At 37.9% G+C, this 10,707-nt stretch overlaps 1 pseudogene; it reads right to left on the bottom strand.

Moving 5' to 3' along the window:
- Nucleotides 1-2,775: 2,775 nt before the first annotated feature.
- LOC118703659 lies at nt 2,776-3,064 on the bottom strand (annotated as a pseudogene).
- Between the last annotated feature and the right edge of the window lie 7,643 nt (nt 3,065-10,707).

The raw sequence follows: 10,707 nt of genomic DNA, 5'->3' as shown, positions 1-10,707 counted from the left end.
CAAGAAACTAGAAACACCAATCAGAAAGGATATTTGCACCCCTATGTTCATAGCAGCACAATCTACAATAGCCAGAATTTGGAAACAGCCTAGGTGCCCGTCAGCAGATGATTGGATCCAAAAACTATGGTACATCTACTCAATGGAATACTATGCTGCCATAAAAAAAGAAGGAATTCTCATCATTTGCAGCAACCTGGATGGAGTTGGAGAGCATCATGCTGAGTGAAATAAGCCAATCAATGAAAGAGAAATACCACATGACCTCACTCATTGGTGGATGATAAAGATCATTATAAACTGATGAACCAAGAGGCAGATATAGAGAAAGTAAAGCAACAGGCAGACTGTCAAATTACAGTGGGGAGGGGAGGAAGATCTGGGGGAGATAATAGATCAACCGAAGGACTTGTATACATGCATATAAGTACAACCAATGGACATAAAACTCTGGGGAGGGAGGGGATATGTGGGAGGGAGGGAGGGGGCAAAAAAATCAATAAAATATCTAAAAATAAAAAAATAAAAATTAAAAAATTAAATTAAAAAGAAATAGAAAAAAAATAAAAATAAATATTTTTATTTTTTCTGACTCATGCTTGTTTTTTCTAATTTTCTTTGTTTTAGAGTCCTAAACTAATGAAGACATGTAAGCCAGTAGAATTTCTATTTCTCTATAAAAACTGATGCTTTATACAAAAAAAAAAAACTACTAGATTTGAACAAATATAAAACATTGCTAATGCTATTCAAAATATCCAGTTTTGTGTTTCATCCCCTAGTAGTAGTGCCCTTTGGAAGAATAAATTCTAAGCTATCTATATTCCTGAAAGTCTGAGGGCTGTTTTATTTTACTTTGGGTCTGTAGCATCTTTCTGAACTTTGCTTATTAATCAAAGGGAAAGTGAATGTCATGTGTTATTCTTTCCAGTGAAACAGATTTACTGGACAAAATAATAAGCCCTTTTTTGAAATTGTTAAGAAATAACTTCATTCATGTAACAAGTGAGAGTGTATTTTACATTTAATAATTATTATATACCATACCAAGTTCTGGTAGTTTTTCCAACTTTATTTTTGTTTTCTTCATAGCATTTAAAAAAAACATGGAGCTAATTTTCGAAGAGTCAGAAAAAGAGCCACTTTTTGTATACTGTTGATATTGACTTAATAATGTGTTTCTCTCATGACATATTTGAAATGCATTGATTATAGTTTTAATTCCACTTTAAAAATAAGTACAACAGAAGCAGAGTAATATAATTTAATTATTCCTATGGCATTGATAGTTACTGTGTACATACATTTAAAAACAAGAAAACTTGGCCTAGGTAGGTAGCTTTGTTGGCTAGAGCATAATCCTTATATGCCAAGGTTGTGGGTCTGATCTCAGAGTAGAACACATAAAAGAACCAACAATGAATGCATAAATAAGTAGAATAACAACCCTCTCTGTCCCTCTCTTCCTATCTCCTTCTTTCTCTATCTCTCTAAGAAGAAAAAAAAAAACATAAAAAATAAAGACAAGAAAGCTCATCCAATGTAGATTTGACACTGCAGAGAAATAATCTTGGATATCATATGTACTATTTACTGCAAACAAAAATATCTGTTTACACACATATCATAGTTGTGAGCTAAAATCTAGGTGATTGCCGGGCTGTGTTCCTTTCTGGAGACTCCAGGGGGAAATCCATCAACTTCTAAAGGCTCTCCTCATTCCTGGACTCATAGCTCCCTTCATCTTCAAAGCCACAGTTGGTTAAACTTTCTCATGCTGTAGACTGACACTGAACCTTTTTCCCCTCATTCTACTTCCACTTTTAAGGGCTCTTGTAATTACATTGGGCCAAACCAGATAATTCAAGATAAATCTCCCTGTTTTGAGATTATCTAATTAGCAACCTTAGCATCTGTGACTTTTATTTCCTCATGCCATGTAATGTAGCCTAGTCACAGGTTCTGAGCATTAGGGCACGGGTATCTTTGCAGGGGCCATTATTCTGCCCAACACATGGACCATATAGGTCACTTTTTTGTTCCAAGCCAAACTGTACCCAGCTTTCTTAAAGATACTTTCCGAAAACAGTCATGGTATTTCAGGCAGACATGGACAGACAATGGTTAACAGTATACAACAACTTTCAAACTCCCTTCTTCAATGAACTACCAAAATCAGAAAGCCACTATAAAACCCAATAAAGTCTTCATCTGATTCTTTGAACAGGGAAAGTTTAGAGTGAAGTTTGACATTTCACATTAAGCATGTTGTTTAACAACTTTTCACAAGCCGACCCTGACTTTCGGGAAATGAAATGAAAATGGGCAGAGAATATCAATCTGTAGATCCACAGTCTAGAAAGGAACTGCTGCTCTTTTGAGGGAGGCCATCTCACTGGTGACACTGGAAAGTCCGGATTGCCCAACATACTGGAAACCAATTTTTTTTGGTCAGATCCCAAAAGTTCTCTGGGCTTAAGAGATCCAAAGTCTACACTTAAAGTAAAGAGGGAGAAAAGGACATAAAAACCAAAAAAAAATTTCCCCCCACATGACAAGGTGTTTGTGCCAAGATGGCTAATGTGTGTCAACATCAAGAGATCCCTCCTCCCAGGAACCAAGAGGAAGTTTCTCAAAACTAGAAGGGGAAAGGTGTCCCCCCCATGTCAGTCCAGCTTTGGAGACATTCTGTTAGTACTATATGTCCTCCCCCCCCAAAAAAAAATAACAAATCATACAGTCACCAGATATACACAGTTATGAAAATCACACACTTCACTTGGCATCTCCAGCACCTTCAGCTTTCTGTGCCTGGTCTGTTTTGGCATCTCTGTTTTCTGCAGATTATTCCATCTTTGCCAGGACCAGCTTTCCCTTTTCCCTTTGGTACCTTCTCTCCCTTCTTTGCAGGGGCCTTTTTAGGCTTGGGCTCCGGCTTTGGAGGAGTGGGTTTAGCTGATAACCTGGTGGATTTCCTCTGTGGCTCCTCCTCCACCTTGGCTTTATCTCCTTTAGCATCTCCTACAGCCTTTCTCTTGGGCGTGAGGCGATGGTGGCAGGACATTGGAGTGGTACGCAGGGACGCAGCATGCTCTGGCTTTGTTTGGTTTGGGGGTCGATCTCACTTCCTCACACTGCTAGGGCTCCAGGGGGTTTATAAAGCTTTTTTGGTGCTCAAGGTCACTTACTTACATTTATAATTTTCATTCAGTTCTTTATATGTCTAATTTTTATTATCAATAAATATGGAGTGTGGGGCCTGTGAAGTACTGGGTAAGGATTATCCTTTCACTTAAGTTTTTCTTCTTCATTGTAAAGGGAGAAGTTAGGGATTCACCCAGGATCTGACTGTATGGCAGAATGGTGGGAGTTCTACTCATAGAGAGGAGGAGCCTATTAGTTGCTGCCAATTTGGTTGAAGAGGTTTAAGAGTTTAGTTTGATATTGAACTTAAGTTACTAAGTGGATTTTTTTCTTATGTAGGTAGACTTAGGAGAGAGAAATTTATGCTGAAGATAAAACTTCAGTTGTTCACATGGAGATGGTAATTAAAATCAGGAAAGTGGCAAAAGTCTTCTTAAGGGTACTTATGGAATAAAAAGGGGGGGAAAGTCCCTGACCAATAAATCAGGAAGTGAGCATGAAAGGGTTGGGCTCAGACTGATTTCTCTGCCAAGAGGTCCAGGAAGATTGACAGCCAGGTACAGCAATGACATAACACGGTGGTATTATAGATGTCAGGATGGGAGTACCTCAAGAGGTGGGGGCAATCTTGAGTAGTAAATGATACAGAAATCTAATTAAGCTAAGACCTGAGAGTGGCAATTGAATATAGCTAGAAGCAAATCACTTTGACAAGAGTTTGATTCACACCTTGGTGAAAATATGAACCATGTTTAAGTGTATTGTGGAGAGAGAAGTAGGTAAGCAGGTAACTGTAAAGCAATGGTTATTATCTGAAGGGAACAAGGAGAAAACATGGAGAAACTTTGGCACCTGACATGCTATGACAGAAGCCATCAGAGAGACTTGTGTGAGAGTACAGGAAAAGGAAGAAATGGGAAGTGGGGACTTTGAATGGGGGGGGGGGGGAATAAAGGTTGTCTCAGCAAGAAATTATCATCAAACAGGAATATCTCTATCTTTGAAATCAGAATTTTAGGAAAAGGATAAGCAAAAATATAGCCACATATTTTTCTTAGGACAGTCTGCAGTTTGCAAAATCACATTTGATTGCTTTCATTTTCTCTGTGAATAAGGAACCATGTCTTTGTAAGGAACATTTTCTCAGCCAGTGAGGAACTGAATATGAAGGTGGAGGTGATGAATTTGAGAGATTTGTGAAGAGTAAGTTTGAAGTAGCTGCTCATAAGAAGAATGGGACAAGTCTTTTACAATATTTAAAACTCATGCCAGTCTAGCAAGTAAACTCCTGAAACTCTTTCTCTCCCTTAAGATTTTAGTTTCCTTTGGCAGCTTGACTCATAAGAAGGTTGTGGTAGTGAGACTTCTAAGATGTCTCCAAGGGGTCCCACTTGCTGATGTTCACACCCTGTGTAATCCTGTTACCTTAAGTGTGGGCTGGACTTACTTCTAACACTTACAATATGGCAAAGGGATGGAATGCCACTTCTGAGATTAGGTTGTGAAAAGACAGTGATTTCAATCTCACTAGCATTTCCCATGTTTCTCCCTCTCCATTCCTTTGCTTGCTCATTCTGATGAAACCATTTGCTATACTGTACGCTGCTCTTTGTAGAGAGAACTACATGGTGAAGAACTAAGGTGGGAGGCCTCTGGGTAATAACTGATGGGAAACTAAGGCCCTTAGTCTGACAGTTCATGGGGAACAGCCAAGTGAGTAAGCTTAGAAAAGCAACTTTTCCCAGTTGAACATAAAAATGACAGCAGCTCTAGCTAGCTCCTTGATTGCAGCCTTGTGAGAACCCAGAGCCCGTGGACCAGCTAAACTATGCTTGAATTCTTGACATACAATGACATAATATTGTTGTTTTAAGCCACTAAGTTTTGAAGTAATGTATCATGAAGCTATATTTCTAATGCAGACATCATGCTTTCTCTTAAGGATTTATCTTTGTTATCAATTGAGAACAAGGTGTAAGCTGTATGGGTGGTGGTTTTAGGAGGAAGTTTCTTAATAAGAAAAAGTTCAGTAAAATGTGAATTCTCCATTTGATTAATCTAAGACTTGTTTGGAACTCTGGAAGATTAGCCAGCAATCTTACTCTCCAATCTCTATGTGAGATGTGAGATTTATGTTGAGCTGGGTAGTCTGTATCACCTTTTGTTATCAGTAAAATGAAGACTCTTAAATGGTTAGAGTAAATCTGAACCATGGCTTCTTGTTCTCAATTAGGGACTTGAAAAGAGCTTATTTAAAGCAAGTTTTATCCCGATGGAAACAGAGATTAAACTCTAGACTCACAGAAACAATTTCTGAAAATAAATCCAGGAACACAGAGAGTTCTTCCCTCTGCATAGACAAAGGTTCACTGTATTCTTGACCAGATCATGGGAAACATGATTGGTTTATACAATCTCTCAACAAATCCAAGATGTATGTATCTCCAAGAAAAGCACAGTGAACAGAAAATGAACTCAAGCTGACAGGTCTCCTGCCTATTACATTTCTATAAAGTCAAGAGTAAGCCCTGGGTTGGGGCTTGATCTCCAGTAGAGGGCAAGCAGGAGGCAGCCAATTAATGATTCCCATCATGATGTTTCTCTCTCTCTTTCCTTCTCCCTTCCTCTCTGAAATAAAATAAATAAATAAATAAATAAATAAATAAAAACTTAAAAAAATAAAAACAAGTAAGCAGTTGATTATAGTTTGCTGACCCTGTATAGTGTCTACTTCTACATCTTTCATTTATGTTCAGAAGGAAGTGCTTCTCTAGGCCAATAGTTAAGTAAAAGTTGGGGACCTCATACTTCAGTAAACAGATGAGAACTACGGTAAGCATAAAGTGATGAGAGAGTGCTTAGGATAAAGCAACTAGAAAGTGAGGAGAGATTCATCAAAGTGATTCTCCATACTCAGAGTGGATACAAGGCCAAAGGGGGTTGAGATCCATTGTCACCTCCACTGTCCAGTGCCATTTCCTTCTCATGCAGCTGACTGCTGTTACCACCCTGGTGAATGAGTTTTATGCTCTCATTATCCAAACATCAGTACCTCTAAGGATATTTCTGGCATCTCACTGTACATTTTTCTGTGATCCAAGACAGTGTCATGACTTCCCATGGGAAGGCTTACATGGGCTCTCTCACACATGCCTGTGACTTATCACTGTACTTTAGACTCCCTTGACATGTACTGTATGTCTTTATTGGAGTGCAAAGTTGATATTTACTGTTCATATATGAACCTATGAATTAGCTGGGATACATGTTAGAATGTACATTCTTGGTTCTCACCCCAGACTTATTGAGTCTGGAATGAATCAGGGGGCCCTCTGAATTGGGAGAGTGCTCTGGAAATCGACATTTTCAACTGCCCCAGGTCATCTATGAACAAGCATATGAACTCTAAATAATATTGCTTTACTCTCCACAATGTTCCACTGGCTTTACATTAGGGATTAAAGTTTAGAGCTGCTCTTTTTAAATGTAATGCAAGTATTGACATTCTATATTTTGAAGAGTAGTCTTTCAACTTGGATGCATATTTGAATTGCCAGCTGCTTTAAAAAATACTGAAAACTGAGATCCAAACTCCTCCCCAAGATACTAACCAACTACATGGATGACAAACACTGGTATAAGAAATGGTATGCAAGTTGTCCTTTATTTACATTTTTTTTCTAGAAGAGCATTTATCTAGAACTGACATAATTTATTTTTATTTGATTATTTTAAAAAAATTTAGTATAATCAGAATGTAATATATTAGTTATAGATGAACAATATAGTTAAACATTTATATACCTTACACTAAGTTTAGTAATTATCTGTCACTGTGCAAACTTATCACCATATTACTAACAATATTCCCTTTTCACCTTTTTTACCCGTACCTCCAACACTCCCCCATCTGGCAACAATCAATTTTATGTGTTTCTATAAGCCTATTATTGTTTTGTTTATTCTTTTTTTTTTTAGTTTTTTAAAATATATTTTTTATTGATTTCAGAGAGGATGGGAGAGATAATCATTGATTGGCTGCCTCCTGCACACACTCCTCAAATGATCTAGCCTGCAACCCCAGCAGGACCCCTAACCACAAATCAAACTGTGATCTCCTGGTTCATAGGTCAATGCTCATCCACTGAGTCACACCTGCTGGATTTGGAGGTTTTTTGTTTTGTTTGTTTTTTTAAGATTACACATTTAAGTGTAACCATGTGGCTTGTCTTTTCCTGTATGAATTATTTCACTTAGCATAATACCCCCTAAGTCCATCATATTATCACAGATGGCAAGATTTTATTGCATTTTATTAATGAATAATTTTCCATTATATATATTTATACTAATAAAAGGGTAACATGCTAATTAGACCAGATAAACTGGATGTCTTCTGGACATCTTTTTGGACAAAGCCGCTCGCTGCTTTGAGGGCTGAGGCAAGTGGCCACGGCTGGGAGGTCCCATCGCAGAGCCCTAGGCATAGCCACCCTGTGGGCAGTGATGAATGGCAGAGCCCAGGCTAGGTGGGAAGGGCCTCCTTCTGCTCTGCCATTGATCCCAGAGCCCCAGCAGGGTGGGCAGGACCTCCCTGTGGGCGGGGATTAATGGTGGAGCCCAGGCCAGGTGGCAAGGGCCTCCCTTTGCTCTGTAATTGATCCCAGAGCCCCAGTAGGATGAGTAGGGTCTCCCTCTGTGCTGATTGTTATCAATCGCAGAGCCCCAGTGTGCTGGGCAGGGCTTCCCTCTGTGGGACATCATTGATCTGGGATCTCCCAGACTTCCAGAAGGTGCAGGCCAGTATGAGGGACTCCCCTGAGAGCATGAATTTTATGCACCGGGCCTCGTGTGTGTGTGTGTGTGTGTGTGTGTGTGTGTGTGTGTTATACATATATACCATAGGGTAGATCTATTTTTAGTTTCTTGAGGCATCTCCATACTGTTTTCTATAGCAGTTGCACCAACTTGCAGTCTCACCAACAGTGCACAAGGTTTCCCCTCTCTTCACATCTTTGCCAACACATCCTGTTTGTCGATTGTTTGATACTAGCCATTCTGATCTTCGTGAGGTGATTCCTCATTGTGGTTTGGATTTGCAATTTCCTGATTATTAGTAATTTTGAGCATCTTTTCATATGTCTCTTTGTCTCCTTTGGAGAAACGTCTCTTCATGTCTGCTGCCCATTTCTTGATCAGATTGTTTACTTTTTTTGTTTTGAGTCATATGAATTTCTCATGTATTTTGGGTATCAGCCCCTTATCAAATATATCATTTTAAAAATATTCTCCTTTTCAGTAGGTTGTCTTGTTTTGTTGATGGTTTCCTTTGCTGTGAGAAGCTTTTTATTTTGATGAAGTGCCATTTGTTTATTTTGCTTTAGTTTTCCTTGCTCAAAGAGACATATCCATAAAGGTAAGACTGGTGCCAAAGAGTTTATCTGTTTTTCTTTTAGGAGTTTCATGATTTCAATCTTACATTTTAGTCTCTCTTCCATTTTGAGTTTATTTTTGTATATGGTATAAAAAGGATTATTCAGTTTCCTTTCTTTTCTTTTCTTTCTATTTCTTTCTTTCTTTTCTTTTCTTTTCTTTTCTTTTCTTTTCTTTTCTTTTCTTTTCTTTTCTTTTCTTTTTTCTTTTCTTTTCTTTCTTTTCTTTTCTTTTCTTTTCTTTTCTTTTCTTTTCTTTTTTCTTTTTTCTTTTCTTTTCTTTCTTTTGCATGTATCTGCCCAGTTACACAACACCATTTATTGATGATATACCATTTATCCCATTGTATATAGTCTTGCCTCTTTTGTTATAGATTAATTGACCATAAAAGTGAGGGTTTATTTCTGGGCTCTCTATTCTGTAACATTAATGTCTGTGATGACATAATTTAACAGAGAAACCATTGCACTTTAATTATGGAGATTTCTTCATCTATTTATATCAAATAAGATGTGTGGTAGGTCAAGACTCTAAGTAAATACAGCTATTTGCATTATATAGGACATTTTCAAGTTTTAAATAAGGAGTTTTGTAAACTCCTACCATTGTTTCTCATCACAAAATAATACTATATTTTCATAGAAAAATATTCATTGTCATTTATTTAAAATAACAAGTCTTTTCCCAGAATTATTAACTTAGATTTTACAAATAAAATTGATATAAATACTCCTCAATTTACAGTTATTAAAATGGCACAGTATTTATTTATTTTTAAATACATTTTAACTTATTTAAGAGAGGACAGGAGAAGGAGAAATAGATACAAACATCAATGATAAGAGAGACTCATAGATCTGCTGTCTCCTGTACACCCAACAGTGGGAATCAATCCCACTACCCAGGCATGTGGCCTGACCTAGAATTGAAGTGTGACCTCCTGGTTCAATTACTGAGCCATGCTAGTTGGCAAAATGGCACAGTATGTAGAAGCAGTTGCTTTGTGCTTAAGTACTTCTTTGAAGATGGAACAAGATCCAGAATCAAGGACCCTTAGCTAAGTGTTCAGAGCAAGGTCACACAGTGAAATCCTTACAGGCAAATTCTGTGCTTTAAGTAGGATTGAGCACATGATATAAGAGGGGCACTATGGAGTGTCAAAATGCATGTCTGGATTTGTCTAGATCCTAACAGTGAATAGTGTTCAGCAGTTCTCAAGCATTATCTGAGATAGCAGTGTTCTTCATTTTGGGGTGGGAAAACAAACACTCTGCCACAGTAGAGCCCTTTCCAAACCCAGCTTCTTAGAATTTGTCATCCTCCCTCACAAGTGACACCACAGCAGGACAAAAGGACAAGGATTAACGTTGGGGGAGTGCACTGAAAATTGTTAGAAATGAGTTTTAATATTGTTTCAGATACTTTCTCATCCTTGTTATTCCATCTCATGTTTGTACAAATTGACTTGTATCATACTTATGGGTCTAGACACATCCTAGGTAGTAACCATCAGAAACTAGTGACAGAGGAATTTAGGAGGTGTGTAAGTACGAGGCTGAAAGAACACAGCCACAGATCACTGTGGATGGTGACATGGAAGCTGTAACCGGGATGGGGCCTTATGCCAATAGCAGGAGGAGCAAATAGTAGCCCATAACTGGGCAAGAAGAGACTATGGCATTACAGACTATGGAAATTTAGAGTCAGTTCAGTTCCCCTTTGTCATATTGAATTGATCTGAGGAACTGAGAGTGCATCTAAAACTTTGAAGGAGTTAAGTGGCCCCTTTCTCTTGGAAGAATTAGACTTACCAACTTTATTTTTAAAGTTTCTACAAATGTTGGTTCATAGGATGACTTGTGCCTATCTAACATAAACATTTATGTTCTGTCCTTGGCATCTGCCTTACAGACAAAAAAAAATCTGTATTTGATGCAATTAATTGGGTACAATTCATCACTGAGTCAGCCTCTTGATGTAATTTGTCTGTCAGTTGTAGATGAATCCTCTAGTTATCAAAACAATCTTCAGGTCAAATTTAAGTTATAACAGGTAAACTTAAAAATGAAACCTTGTTTTCTCTGATTCCAGATGGCACAGTAAGCATACTTACTGCTTTCCCTTCATCTA

This window comes from Pipistrellus kuhlii, unplaced genomic scaffold, assembly GCF_014108245.1.
Source record: "Pipistrellus kuhlii isolate mPipKuh1 unplaced genomic scaffold, mPipKuh1.p scaffold_m20_p_4, whole genome shotgun sequence".
Taxonomy (NCBI): domain Eukaryota; kingdom Metazoa; phylum Chordata; class Mammalia; order Chiroptera; family Vespertilionidae; genus Pipistrellus; species Pipistrellus kuhlii.
The sequence above is the reverse complement of the archived record's forward strand: the minus strand, read 5'-3'. Positions and strand labels throughout refer to the sequence as shown.